At 38.2% G+C, this 13203-nt stretch overlaps 1 pseudogene; it reads left to right on the top strand.

Annotated features, from left to right (window-relative positions):
• The first annotated feature begins 2131 nt into the window (after positions 1 to 2131).
• LOC122136831 lies at positions 2132 to 10551 on the top strand (annotated as a pseudogene).
• The last annotated feature ends 2652 nt before the right edge of the window (positions 10552 to 13203 follow it).

The following is a 13203-nucleotide window of genomic DNA, read 5'->3' as shown; positions in this document are numbered from 1 at the left end:
GGCAGAGGGTGTTGGCACGTTGTGTAGGTTGAGGCAGTAAGGGATCATTGTGCAAACAGATTCAGCTCATCCTTTCCCAGGCCAAAGTTATAGCTGTTGGTGTTGCTCCCTGGGGACTGATTTACCAACGGCAGCAACTCGTAAAACCCACAGGTATTACCGTATGAGTCCCATTCTGCTTCTAGTATCGACAGACAGAAAAACCACACTTAAAATGTATGAATGTCAAAAAAAAACTTGTTGCTAAACTGCAAAGTATTTATGACTTTGGCTAGGCTGCTCTGTAAAAACTTATGGTTGGTTACTCTTTATAAGGGTAGTTTCCCAGCGCGGTACTATGTGCACAAACATGGGGGGGGCGAGCCCCCATGAATGCAGCTGCCTGGGACAACAACCACCAGGCCTTCCTCTTGATAGATGATGGAAGTGTTGGACACCGAGGTACAGAAACAATGTTCAGAGCCAACCTGGAGGACTTCATCTCCCATCAGCGCACTGGCATCTGGGGTGAGAGAAAGAAGACGGTTCAACTGAAAAATAAAACATTTCTAAAGTCTTCTTGAGCACAGAGCACAACAGCAAATGCCCAAATCATTTATCTAGCCCTTCATCAGGGACTGCCACGGGAAGCACAACAGCACATCCCTGAGGAAACCATGCGCTTCCTTTTATTCGATAAAATAAATAAACACAGAATGAGAGGAAGGAAGAGGGAGGTTAAACACCGGTGTGCTGTTATATGAAAAACAGTAGTGTTTTGGTATATAGTAAAGTCTGTTTCATTTTCATTTAGTAAAGAAATTTTTTCATTTAGTTATGGTCCCTACACAGGAAAACAGGAAAGTTGTTTTTGCAGCATTACATAAAATGTAATCCACAATCACAAAAGACACCAATATATATATCTTTAAGAACAAAATAAAGCTACGTTTTGCATGTAATAATGAGGACTGCACTGTCCTCTGGTGGATCAGAAGTGAGAATGCAGTTCTGAGACAAATGGAAGTAAATGCCTAGTGCCTTTAGGTTGTTTGTTTTTGACTCAATTTAATTTGAGTAATGCTTAATACGCTCTCTTATATTAACACATCTGTCTTCCTCCTCTCCTTACAACAGGTAGTGGAAGCAGTTCGAGATCCCTGTTTTGTGTGTGCTGATCGCAGGAGATGCTGCAATGCTAGAGGTCATTACGCAAGACTATTTTAATTGTTTTAATATGAATATATTATACATAATATTAGTTTTATTTTATTAATATGATTTTTTTATTTTATTTGATGTACCTGTCATATGTAGTCTGGGTCATCTTCAAAAGCATGAACAAAACAATGCAAATTTAAAAGATTACTTTGTTGTTTTGTTCATACTTTTCTTAATGGCCTGTAGCCTGTAACCCAGCTGTCCATGTGCTATTTGCATTTAGCACTGTTTTTGGAATGAGGTCCACCAGTGATTTATTATACACCTTTTACAGTTAGAGTCATAAAATGCTCCACATAAAAAGTGTCTAGGGATCTCAAATTTAATTGTAAAGTTTAAAATGGCAGTTTTATCAGTTCAATCAGTTTTAAGCATATTTGAAATGAATGATATCATCTTTCTTATAACAGAGACCCCCGTGGAGTTTTATCTCTGGAAAAAACACCACTCCATGGCTGGTGCTGGCCGGCTCGGGGGGGTCCAGCGGTCAGACCTGATAGCGGTTATATACTGAAGGATCTCCCAACATACCACTGAGTCACACCAGTGAGTCCCACTTTAGCGACCACTGCTGAGGAAAGCAGGTAAAAGTGCCAGTGTTGAGCTGAGGGGACACCAAGTGAGAGAGAAAAATTAAGAAACATTTCCCTTCTGAGGCTGAACTGGAGAAGCTTGTGGATCAGGTGAGCATTACGTGGAATTGGATAGAGAGTGCATGCAGGGCCAAAGGTACTTTCTTTTACTTGTAGTTACTTTTCTCTTTTCACACAGGCACTTAGGTATCTATCACAAACCGAGATCTGATCACTGGTTTCATGGAGACCAGGAATGGGCGAGATGGACTTTGACAGAAATCATCCTTAGAGCTCTCGTTGAGAGGTGAGATTAAACCCACCTGCTTTGACAATTCAGCCGTTTACAGTATATACTTATGGGTTTATGTGTGCATGTGTGTGTTCAGCTGCTAAAACGGGGATGCTAATGATCCTAGAGAGTTACACTGAAGAGCTGAAAGCTGGCAGTGGCCTGGGACAGAGTGGACATCGCCAAGAGTGAACTCTTTAATGGTGACAGTCCACTGGAGGGTAGGATTATTAGCAACATGAATGAAACCAAATGTGTGTTTTAATATTACAGCTGCTCTTGATTTAATCTTTCTGTTAGTATGAAGACCTGGAGGAATCGATGACCGATGCGCTGGTGAACGACAAGCCCCATTTTGTGCGTCTGTTTGTGGAAAACGGCTTAAACATTCTGGACTATCTGACGTATCATCGTTTAGAGAGTCTTTACAGCTCACTGTCAGACTGCAATCTGGTGTCCTCATTCCTCCAGAGGAGGCTTCAGGAGCGAGTGGGCTTAGCTGGCTCTCAGGCCCGCTTAGCTTTACCAGATGAGAATCACCACGCCACCAGCCTCACAAGCCCGTCTGCGGCTCGAGACCTCACCCTGTATGAGGTAAGAGGACAGATGCTGACACCAACATTAGAGTTTTAGGATTTAAAAAAGAATGTGACAGAGAAATTATGAGACAAGATATATATATATATATATATAAACATGATGAGTACATACCTTGGTTTTAGTCTACAGCAGGAGAAAAAATATAAATGGTTTTATTGAAACAAAATGCTCTTTCTTAAATAAGTTCAATTATAATAAAAAAAACTATAGGGATAAAATGTACCCCAGCTTCTGCTCTAAACTATATTGAGCCCTTTTACATTACTATAAGATTAACAACAGATCCCAAACTTTAATTCAGTTATTATTTATTTTTAAATATAATAATCCACTTAAAAAAATTGTATGCAAACATGTTAATTGTACATAATGCAGTTTTTAAATTAACTTATATACCTGTCACGCCACATCAAAGAGCATCAAACAGCATTTATTGTCTGAATTTCCTGAAAAAAAAGGACATAATTGAAAGATGATACTTTGTTGTTTCTTTTCAAAAGTAACAATATATAAATGTCACACACAAAGATTTGTCAAGCATGGGGAAACAAATGAACAAATGGAACAATAAAAATCCTCTGAAATTTTCAGTTAGATTTTCAGTTCTATTAGATTGTTCAAGCATGTTGCCAAATAACTTGTACCTTCACCACACTTCGTCTATACCAAGAATGTATGAAGATACATTTTTAGCGGGCTTTCACAATTTCCTTTGCTTGAGAAAACAAGAAAATATACAACTACAATTCCATTTCATTTATAACATGCTTATGAGTTAGTTATTATTGAGCGGTTTCCCGCTTTCCACAGCATTTCTTACACATCAAGAACCATGCACTCCATCTAAAAACAATAGAACAGGGAATAATAATGATGTCTTCACTAAGATAACATCTTCATGATGATTTTTTTCTTCATCTCTCAGGTTTCGCGGGTGTTATCAGAAATCATGGAAGATGTCTGCCAGCCGTTTTACTACGCTCCTCTTGGTGTAGAACAGGGATGGGCCTCAAGGAAAGCAATGAAGGTACCAGTCAGGTTTTTTCAGAGGTATTGGGGTTGGTGAAATGATTTGACTTGTGGTCAGATACATTATAGATAACAATGTTGTGATCATAGTTTCTGTCTCGTCCTTTCAGCATGTGAATAAGTTGCTGCTGACTGAGAGTGTGTACCGGAAGCAGCGCTGTATGACTCCCTGGATAGCTCTGTTCATCTGGGCTGTTCTTCAGAATCGCAGAGAAATGTCTATCTACTTCTGGGAAATGGTATTGTTTTTTGGTGTTGTTTTTTCAGAGTCATAATTGAAACCCATATCATGTTCTCTGCAAATTCTTTCTAATCTCGTATGATGTTTGGTCAGAAATATACATTTGCAAATGAGTAGGATATGACAGTGATCCTGGACTCTATACTGACACCTAGAGGCATGGATTCAGTATCACACCAATGTATTCAGCTGTTGATGCAACTGTAGAAATGTCATATTCATTTATTCAGCAAGTAAAAGTGTCCTATAGCAGGAGGGTTGCATTGCAGAATACCACAGATGTATTATTTATTATGACTATTATGATTAATATTATAGTCTTTGATCATGATAATTCCCATGGTCATATTATTATTATACATTTTCTTTGTTTTGCTCCTTTCCCCCTCTCTCTTTCAATGCTAGGCGGGGGAGTCGGTGCTAAGTGCTCTTGCTGGGTGTAAGATATTAAGAGAGCTCTCCAAGTTGGAGACAGAGACTGAGACCAAACTCTGCATGAAAGAACTTGCTCAAACCTTCGAGAATCTGGCACATGGTGAGCGTGAATCAAGTTAAAGAGATGGCAGATGGGAGGGATTTTCAGTGTTCCAGTGGGGCCCAAAAGTGTGAGACAGCTAGTGAAAATGCTTGTATTTTATATTTATTTCACACATATATGTGTGTGTGTGTGTTTGTGTTTGTGTGTGTGTGTGTGTGTGTGTGTGTGTGTAGTTTGTTGGTGTGTATAGCATAGTGCAGCATTAAGTCTTTAGCATTAAGAAATCTTACATTACATGCGTTTTATGTATTTTCTCATGCTGTCTTCATAGCTGTGTTCAGTGAGTGTTACCAGAGCAACGAGAGCCGCTCTTTCAAGCTCCTCATCAGACAGTCACCTGTATGGGGCAGCGCCACCTGTCTGCAGATGGCCACCGCGGCTGACGCCCGCCTCTTCTTCAGCCATGATGGAGTGCAGGTAAGCAGTGGTCATGTTTACCTGTTGGAGTGTCAGTATTTCTTCATTACATTGGTGTCATGGTTCTTCATCCCATCCACGGCTAGACTTTACTGTCAGAGATTTGGTGGGGAGACATGGACAGCAATACAGAAGTGTGGAAACTAGTCCTCTCGTTTTTCCTGCCTCCCTTTGTCTACACCAACCTCATCAGTTTCAAGTCAGTATCCAATATTTTCGGGCCAGATTTAGTTTTCTTTCTGGTACAGTCGTCAAAGTTTTAATGCCCTCTGATCTCTTAGGGAGCAGGAGAAGGAAGGAAAGCCAGAGGAATTTCATCAGGGTAAAGAATTAGACAGCGCCGATGGAGCCGAGTCATTGGCTGATGTTATAAACACGTAATTCATGGTTTCTCAGCACCATTAATAATTTTACTAAGTTAAAGAAGACACAGATAAAATAAAGCGAGTCATACATGTGCTTCACAGGGAGGACGATGTGGAGGAATGTAACGCTTTAAGAGGAAAACCGGAAGGTGCGTCTAAATGGCATGATTGGTCACAAATCCTGTTAAACTTTGACTTGCTGTAAGGAGCTTACCTCTTTATTTTTTTTTTATATTACAGCATCAAAGGCTATCACCCTAAAACGGCCTTTTATATTGCACCGATGGCGGCAGTTCTGGTTTGCACCGGTCACTTCGTTTCTAGGCAACGTGTTGATGTACTTCCTCTTCCTCTTCCTGTTTGCTTACGTCCTATTGGTTGACTTCAAGCCCCCGCCTCCCGACGGACCCGCCCCTGTCAGAGCTTGTGTTTGTATTTCTGGGTTTTTACTCTGGTCTGTGAGGAGATTCGACAGGTGCGAACAATCTCCATTGTGTTTACACACATTTCAATGCACTCGTTCAGTCCGCTGAATCTTGATCTCCCTCTCAGAGACGTTTTTTTTTTTCCCTCTCAGACGCTACCACTGTAATTCAAAGGATGAAGTTGTACATCCAAGACATCTGGAACAAGTGTGACATCACGGCCCTCGCGCTCTTCATTCTTGGGCTTCTCTGCAGGTGAATTCAGTGAAATCTGTCCTGTGTATGTCCATGCATGTGATTGTATTGGTTAGTGCACGTACGTTTTTGTTACAGGATGTTTCCATGGACGTATAATTTCGGTCGTGCGGTAATGTGTGTCGACTATGTGGTCTTCACGCTCAGACTCATTCATATATTTGCAGTTCACAAACAACTTGGTCCCAAAATAATCATAGTTGGGAAAATGGTGAGAAGGAGTCTTTCGTTTTTCAATGTGCCCTAAAAAGTGCATATAATCCTGCTAAAGAATGATCATGTACTCCGCAGGTGAAAGATGTGTTTTTCTTCCTGTTCTTCCTGGGGGTGTGGCTAATGGCATATGGAGTAGCCAATCAGGCGCTGCTGTACTCCTACGACTCGCGTCCTGGTTGGGTAATTCGGCGCGTGTTCTACAGGCCATACATGCACATATATGGGCAGATACCACTGGATGAAATTGATGGTGTGTGTCTTTGTGTCTCTGTTGTGTGTTATTTTTGCTATACAGTTCCATCAAAGTATACCTTTCAAAACTTTGTGGTCTGTCTATTTAAAACTCTGTTTTCTGTCGGAAGTCTGTTTTTTGCTTAACTGTTTAAAAAAGTCTTTACTTTTACTTTTGATTAATTTAATGCATCCTTGCTGAATAAAAAGTGGTACTTACTGACCCCAAACTTTTGTACTTTCAGCTGATTTTATTGATTTTGTTGATTGTAATAAGTTTTGTTTTTTGACTCTAGCTGACAAGCGACACGAGAAAGAGTGTACAGACAATGTCACTCTCATCCATCAGGGGGCGGAGCCATGCCCACAGTCTGAGGCTAACTGGCTGGTTCTTATTCTGCTGTCAGTCTACTTGTTGGTCACCAATATTCTGTTGGTGAACTTGCTCATTGCAATGTTCAGGTAAAAAAACTACACCATCAACACTGATATAACATCACATGCCTTCCTGTTTGTATTAAAAACAATGATTTTTATATGGACTTACAGTAGCTGCTACTATAAACTAATGTTACAAATGTATATGCAAAGATGTGAGATGCTAGATTTCTCCAAAAGTTAGTTACATGGGAACTTGAGCACAAGCAGGTTGAGTGCTTATTTCATTTATAAATATTTTTGAAATGGCTTAGTTAAATTACTTGAAGTTCAAAATTTGCATCTGTGTAGTAACCAGTTTATGAAGGCAGTAAGTATTTGTTATTAGCTGACATTACAAATGTTTAGTTAATATATACAATATTTTAAAAGTTTCAGGTCAGTCAGATTAAAAGAAATGAATACTTATATTCAGCAAGGATTCATTAAATGGATCAAAAGTGACAGTAAAGAAACTTATAATATTCCAAAGAAATTCAAATAAAATATTTCATATAAATGCTGTTCTTGTGAGCTTTCTATTCATTAAAGAATCCTGAAAAAAATGTATCATAGCATCCACAAAATATGTCAGCATCACAACAGCAGTTTTGAGCATTGAAAATAAGTAGTTTTCTTGAGCATAAAAATCAGCGTATCAGAATGATTTATGAAGGATCATGTGACATGAAGACATCATAGAAATAAATTACATTTTCAAATTCATATAGAAGACCATTATTTTAAATTTATTACTACTGTTTTTACCCAGTAGTTAGTGTTTTAAACTGATCAATTAAAATTTTTTATCAACCTTTGGTTGGGTTGGTGTGCATAAAGACTCATATCAAAAAAACAAAAAAAATTGTACCAACCCCCAAATTTTGAACAGTACTGTATGTTGATTGGATGTATATCAGCTGATATTGGGATTTTCAATTATTCATGCTCGTTTTCCCTAACTTTTACATTTAAAAATAACTTTTGCCATCATCTTATTCTTACATAAAGTTAATCTTTAAAGACATAAATAATTTAACAAAAACAATTAAATGAAATCTTTAGCCAATTTTAAACTGCGTATCCATAATTCATATTGTACATTATTATGTGTAGTGTAGCATGTAATACTGTTAAAATTTTATTTATAGTGTCTTTTTTTTGTAGTTTTAGACAAAATATTTCAGGGTTCAATACTCTATTAACAATACAGCACAACCTCTCTAGTATTGTTTGTTGTTATTGTTTTTTGTTGTTGTTTTTTTTCAGTTACACATTCAATAAAGTCCAGGAGCACAGCGATGTACACTGGAAGTTCCAGCGCTACAACCTGATCGCGGAGTACCACTTCGCGCCCCTGCCTCTCCCCGCCATCATCATCATCTCCCACCTCCATATCTTCATCAAAAGAGTCATTCAGAGGCTGCCCTCCAATAAGAGCCAACACTTTAGTATGTTCTGATATTATGATGCTACATTATATACAGTCTCATTTGATCATTTTGTCTTTAAAGGTATAGTTTCACCCATGAAAATCCTGTTTTTCATTTACTCTCTCTCATGTCGTTCCAAACCTGTATGACTGTCCTTCTTCTGTGGAACTTTAAAGAAGATATTTCTAAGAAATGCATCACTGTTTTTTAAATGTTTGGTTACCATCTACCTTCAGAAAAGAAAGAAAAGTCATACAGGTCTGGTCAGACATTAAGGTGAGTAAATAATGACAAGTTTTTTTCATTTTTTCGAGGAAAACTATCCCTTTAACCCTGAGGTGTGTCTTTTTCCATAGTGTTGGACCTAAAAGGCAAAGAGGCCAGTTTGCTAAACAAATGGGAGTCAACGCTGAAGGAGAACCTGCTTTCCACACAAGGAAAGAAACAACGACGAGAGAGCGACACGGAGCGGCTCAAACGCACCTCCACAAAGTCAGTCAACCCTGTTACTGTTCTTTCATACTCTCAGATCAACAATTAGCAACTTATTTCACATACTTCTCATGTGAGTTCTAAAAAAGATGAGTGAGTGGAGAACATATCCATCACTGACAAGTAGATCTGGATGTAATATACACACCCGGGGGCATTTAGTAACCTTGCAGCGGCAGCTCTTGTTTCGCGTTTATGTGCGTGTGAAGGGGGGAGAGACTGTCAACTCCTGCTGGAATCAGACACCGGCGTCTTTGAATGACAGAATGTGTGTATTTGTGTCCATATGTGTGTGTAGGGTGGACAGCGTCCTGAAGCAGATGTCGGAGAGATTCGCGATCATGATCGCAGGTTGAAAAAAACTGGAGTCGGAGGTTAGTGACGACTATGCACACCTGTCTACCTGTGGCTATCAAACACACTGACACCTGTTTTTAAAATCCCAGCAGCGTCCCGCAGAGTGCACGCATGAGTCTGTGGGTGCAACACTATGGGCCTTGCCTTATTTTAGCTGCAGCTGTTGTGTTTGCTGCTCAGCTCAGACCAAGGCCCACCCATCCGTCATTCTCCCTATCACTGTACGAGCCTTTAGAATGTGGATCCACTTTGAGAATGTGCCAAGCTGTCAGCCGAGCGATGTAATTAATGAACCTCTGCTTTAAAGGGGACCTCAGGTTTTTTGACCGACACTCTCTGTCTTTTTCTGTTTGCTTGTTACGCAGGTGGAGTACTGCTCTACTGCCCTCTCCTGGATAGTGGAGGCACTTTCTCAGAGTGATCTCATAAAGCAGACACGTCCACCTCCTCTTCCTTTCAAAGGTGTGGTGCTCGCTCTCCTCTGCCTTTCCCCCTCTCTGCAGTGTCAAAATGTAGCTTATGTTTCTCAGGTTCCACTCTTAGTAACAGTGTTTACAGTGTTGCTTTGGCTGTAACATTTTAATGATACTTATTTACATATAAATATACAGTTATAGTACTTTCTTACTGATGGAGACATAACGTCATCACATGAAAAGTCTCTCTCTCTCTCTCTCTCTCTCTATCTATCTATCATATATATATGCAAAAACTGGAGGGCACCCCCGCAGTGGTATTCAGAGATTTATAGATATTTAGATAGATGTATTGTTTGTTTTATTGTTTTGTAGTTAGACAATTTAGTGTTGAAAACAAAAGTTTTCAAATTTTTAATTACTTTTAAACACTATTTGTATTATGTTAACTATAATTTTCTCTTCTGGCTTGTTTCAGGAATTGCTTCTAAACGGCCCACTGTTTCCAGATAAAAATGATGCTGATAATGCAGATATGTAATTGTATGCATTTTGTGAACTTATTTTTGTATGATTCTTTGTGCCATTTCAGCTTGACATATTAACTGTCACGAAGACCTTGTTTTTTATCAGATTTCTTACATTGTATCAGAAAGAATGATATGATTTGTTCTAAAGTTTTGATTTAAGTTTTGATTTAATTATTTGAGTTGACAAACGCTCCATATGTTTACGTTTAGTAATTTCACTTTAATGGCAAACAGAAGGATATTAGTCAGTTATTGAATGCATTATTTTCAAAAATGTTTAATGTTATTTTCATAAGAGCCTGATTAAAAACCTCATTTGAAAGAAAAATCTTAGACGGACTTAGAGGTTTTTGCAGCTTAGACTTAAACATTAAGTCTGAGACTTAAACATTAAGCATAATGCTCTTGGGAACAAGTATAGTCCAAGTTTCAAATAGAGCTATAGAGCTAGCAAATCTGTAATCACATTTTATGTTTTTTTATAGTTTGTTTTATTTGTTTTTTCTAATAAGACAAAATCTCTTAATCATTTGGTCATATGTTTTCTACTGATATTTATGCTTAGTCTTGTAATACAAAATAATGTAAGTAAATTTCAGTGCAGATCAATGCAGTCATTCACAATTACACTGTGATAACTCTCTTATTGTGTCTGTTACTGACTATTGGAAATCAGTATATTTTCTGTGATTGTAATTTATCACATTTATTATTACAAACCTGTATTTTTATGTTTTTTTAAAGGTGTATTAAAATGGCTTCAGTGTACCAATTAAACTTAAATTTGCTTTTACATTCTCTTCTTTGCTTTCTATTCTCAGTCTTCACCAGTGGCCATCTGTAATGACCCTGTCCCCTTTTGAGTAGCATTTGATTCCTAGGTTGGCAAGGTCTTAGTCTCTTACAAGCCTTATATGCAAGAGCTGCGGTCGATGAGGATCAGGTTGTCATCTTCAGTAACAGAGGAGTGGAGGAGAGGGGGGGGGGGGGTGCTTGACTCTTTTAAGGATCTCTGCTTAAATCTAACTGGAGCTAAATCAGCACATCATCTTAGTTTAGCCACCCGCTCAGTGTATACATGGAAGCGCTGCTGTTTTCAGAACAGAATCTGTGTGCAAGCAGCTTTACTTGCATGAACATGCCTGTGGAATTTTTAAACAGATAGCATATCAACTAATTTAATTTCTATGTGTCCATTACTACACTCTTACAAATGAAGGTTCTTTATTGGCATCATTGGTTCATTCTTGAAGAACCTTTAACATATATCCATGGAACCCTTCCCTTCCACAAAAGGTTCTTTGTAGTGGAAAAGGGTTCTTTAGATTTTTTTAAATGTAAAATAAAAACAACAACCTTGGAATCCTTATTTTTAACAGTGTTGTGTATCACATTTAGCAGATTTAACCTTTAAAGCTTGAAAAGGTTATGTGTCATCATGTGCTTAGACATAGACATCAATCATGGGGCATAAAATCTCATAATATTTTTAAAATGTACTCATAAAGAAGTGATATATTTACAAAGAACTATCATATCCACAAAATAAAATTGCCCCAAGCAATTGGAAAACTAAAACTGAAGATGTTTTTTTTAAAATATGCAGACTGAACAGAGAAGTGACCAGGTGGAGTGCAGGCTGAGAGTTCTGGTTTATGAGTGAGGAGGATGTGATTTCAACAACTTCTGGTCTGAGTGCTATCATGAAGAAGAAGTGGGTCAGATCAAGCAACCAGGCCATACACATTCAGCTGTTCACCTCAGAGTAGAAAGAGCAGGATGAAGAAAAAGAGAAGGAGTGAAGATGATCAGGGACCTGATATCTCAAAGGCATGTCTGCATACATATCCACTTTCAACCACATTGCAATTTAACATCTTGCTAACCCCCCCACCCCCCTCGATCACACCGCCTCCCCTCGCCCAGTAGCCTCACTGTTCATGTTTTAGTGCATAGTGAATAGATCAGTTTAAATGAGTTGGAGAAGAAAAATTTCATTATTCTTTCAAAGCTCAGGAAGTTCCCACTTATGTTAAGTATCAGCTTTGTCTCAGATGTTTCTCCTAAAATTCCAAATGAGACAATTGTTGCATGCATTAGAAGTGTAGTGCTATAAACATAAAACATCTATATAGATAATAGTCAAGAAGAATTAGATGGAGCATGTTAAATCATTGAAATCTCTGTTTTGATGGCAGACTTTTGGCAAATATTACTGTAATTTGATACATCACTGAGATTATGAAACTCGTATGTGACATAACTGGCATCTTTAATAAACATGAACATCTGAAAAGCAGGAGGCTCCATTAGCCCACCATTTAATCTCATGTATATCTAAGAGAAACATTGGAGAAATGCTTTACAATGTGGTTTAAGAGAGTATGAATCATTATTTTGTACAGCGTATACTAATCTACCTATTGTTTTTATTTCCATAAATATTGCTATTGCTTATTGTTAATTTAACTAATAATGTTAATATGGATTATTAGAATTATAATTTATATTTGTTTTTATTCAACTTTATTATTTTAAGTAGTTTTCATAAAAAAGTAATAAAAGTACTGTTTAATAATGATAGCAAGACAGTATCCTGTGGCCTGAATTAATTACTGTTAACAAATTCAACTTTAGTGTAAACCTTAGATATTAGTGATTTTTTTTCTTTCCTCTAGTGCCACACAATCAACCAAATAGCTGCAATTAGTTTATCAACACTCAGCACTCATAAACTACTTGCAGCTATTTGGTTGATTATCGACAAACAGCTACTAAAAAAGGGCAGCAAGTGGACAAGGATTGAGGAATACACTGAGTTAGAGGAGGAAAAGTATATAGATACTGCAGATAGATAGATTGGGGTGGGGGGGGGGGCTGTGTGGTATGCTGGGGCTGGAGTGGGTCTATGGGGAGTCAGTGGTGCACTGTGCCAGGGAAGGTCACATTACCCTGACTGTGGTAGAGCAAGGTTTTAAATAGAGAGACTCACACCCCACCCAGCCCTCAGTGCACTATTTTGGGGACACATGAGACGGAAAGAGTCGGAAGGCACTGTTACTGCCACAGCCAAGATTGACAGACGACTGGTCCAAAAAATAAAAGTGGAGATCTGATCATCCAGTGTTTGTGTGTGTGTTTCCATGCATCAGCTTTATGGTTTTATGCTTTCATTGA

This window comes from Cyprinus carpio, chromosome B3 (genome assembly GCF_018340385.1).
Source record: "Cyprinus carpio isolate SPL01 chromosome B3, ASM1834038v1, whole genome shotgun sequence".
NCBI classification, from domain to species: domain Eukaryota; kingdom Metazoa; phylum Chordata; class Actinopteri; order Cypriniformes; family Cyprinidae; genus Cyprinus; species Cyprinus carpio.
The sequence above is the reverse complement of the archived record's forward strand: the minus strand, read 5'-3'. Positions and strand labels throughout refer to the sequence as shown.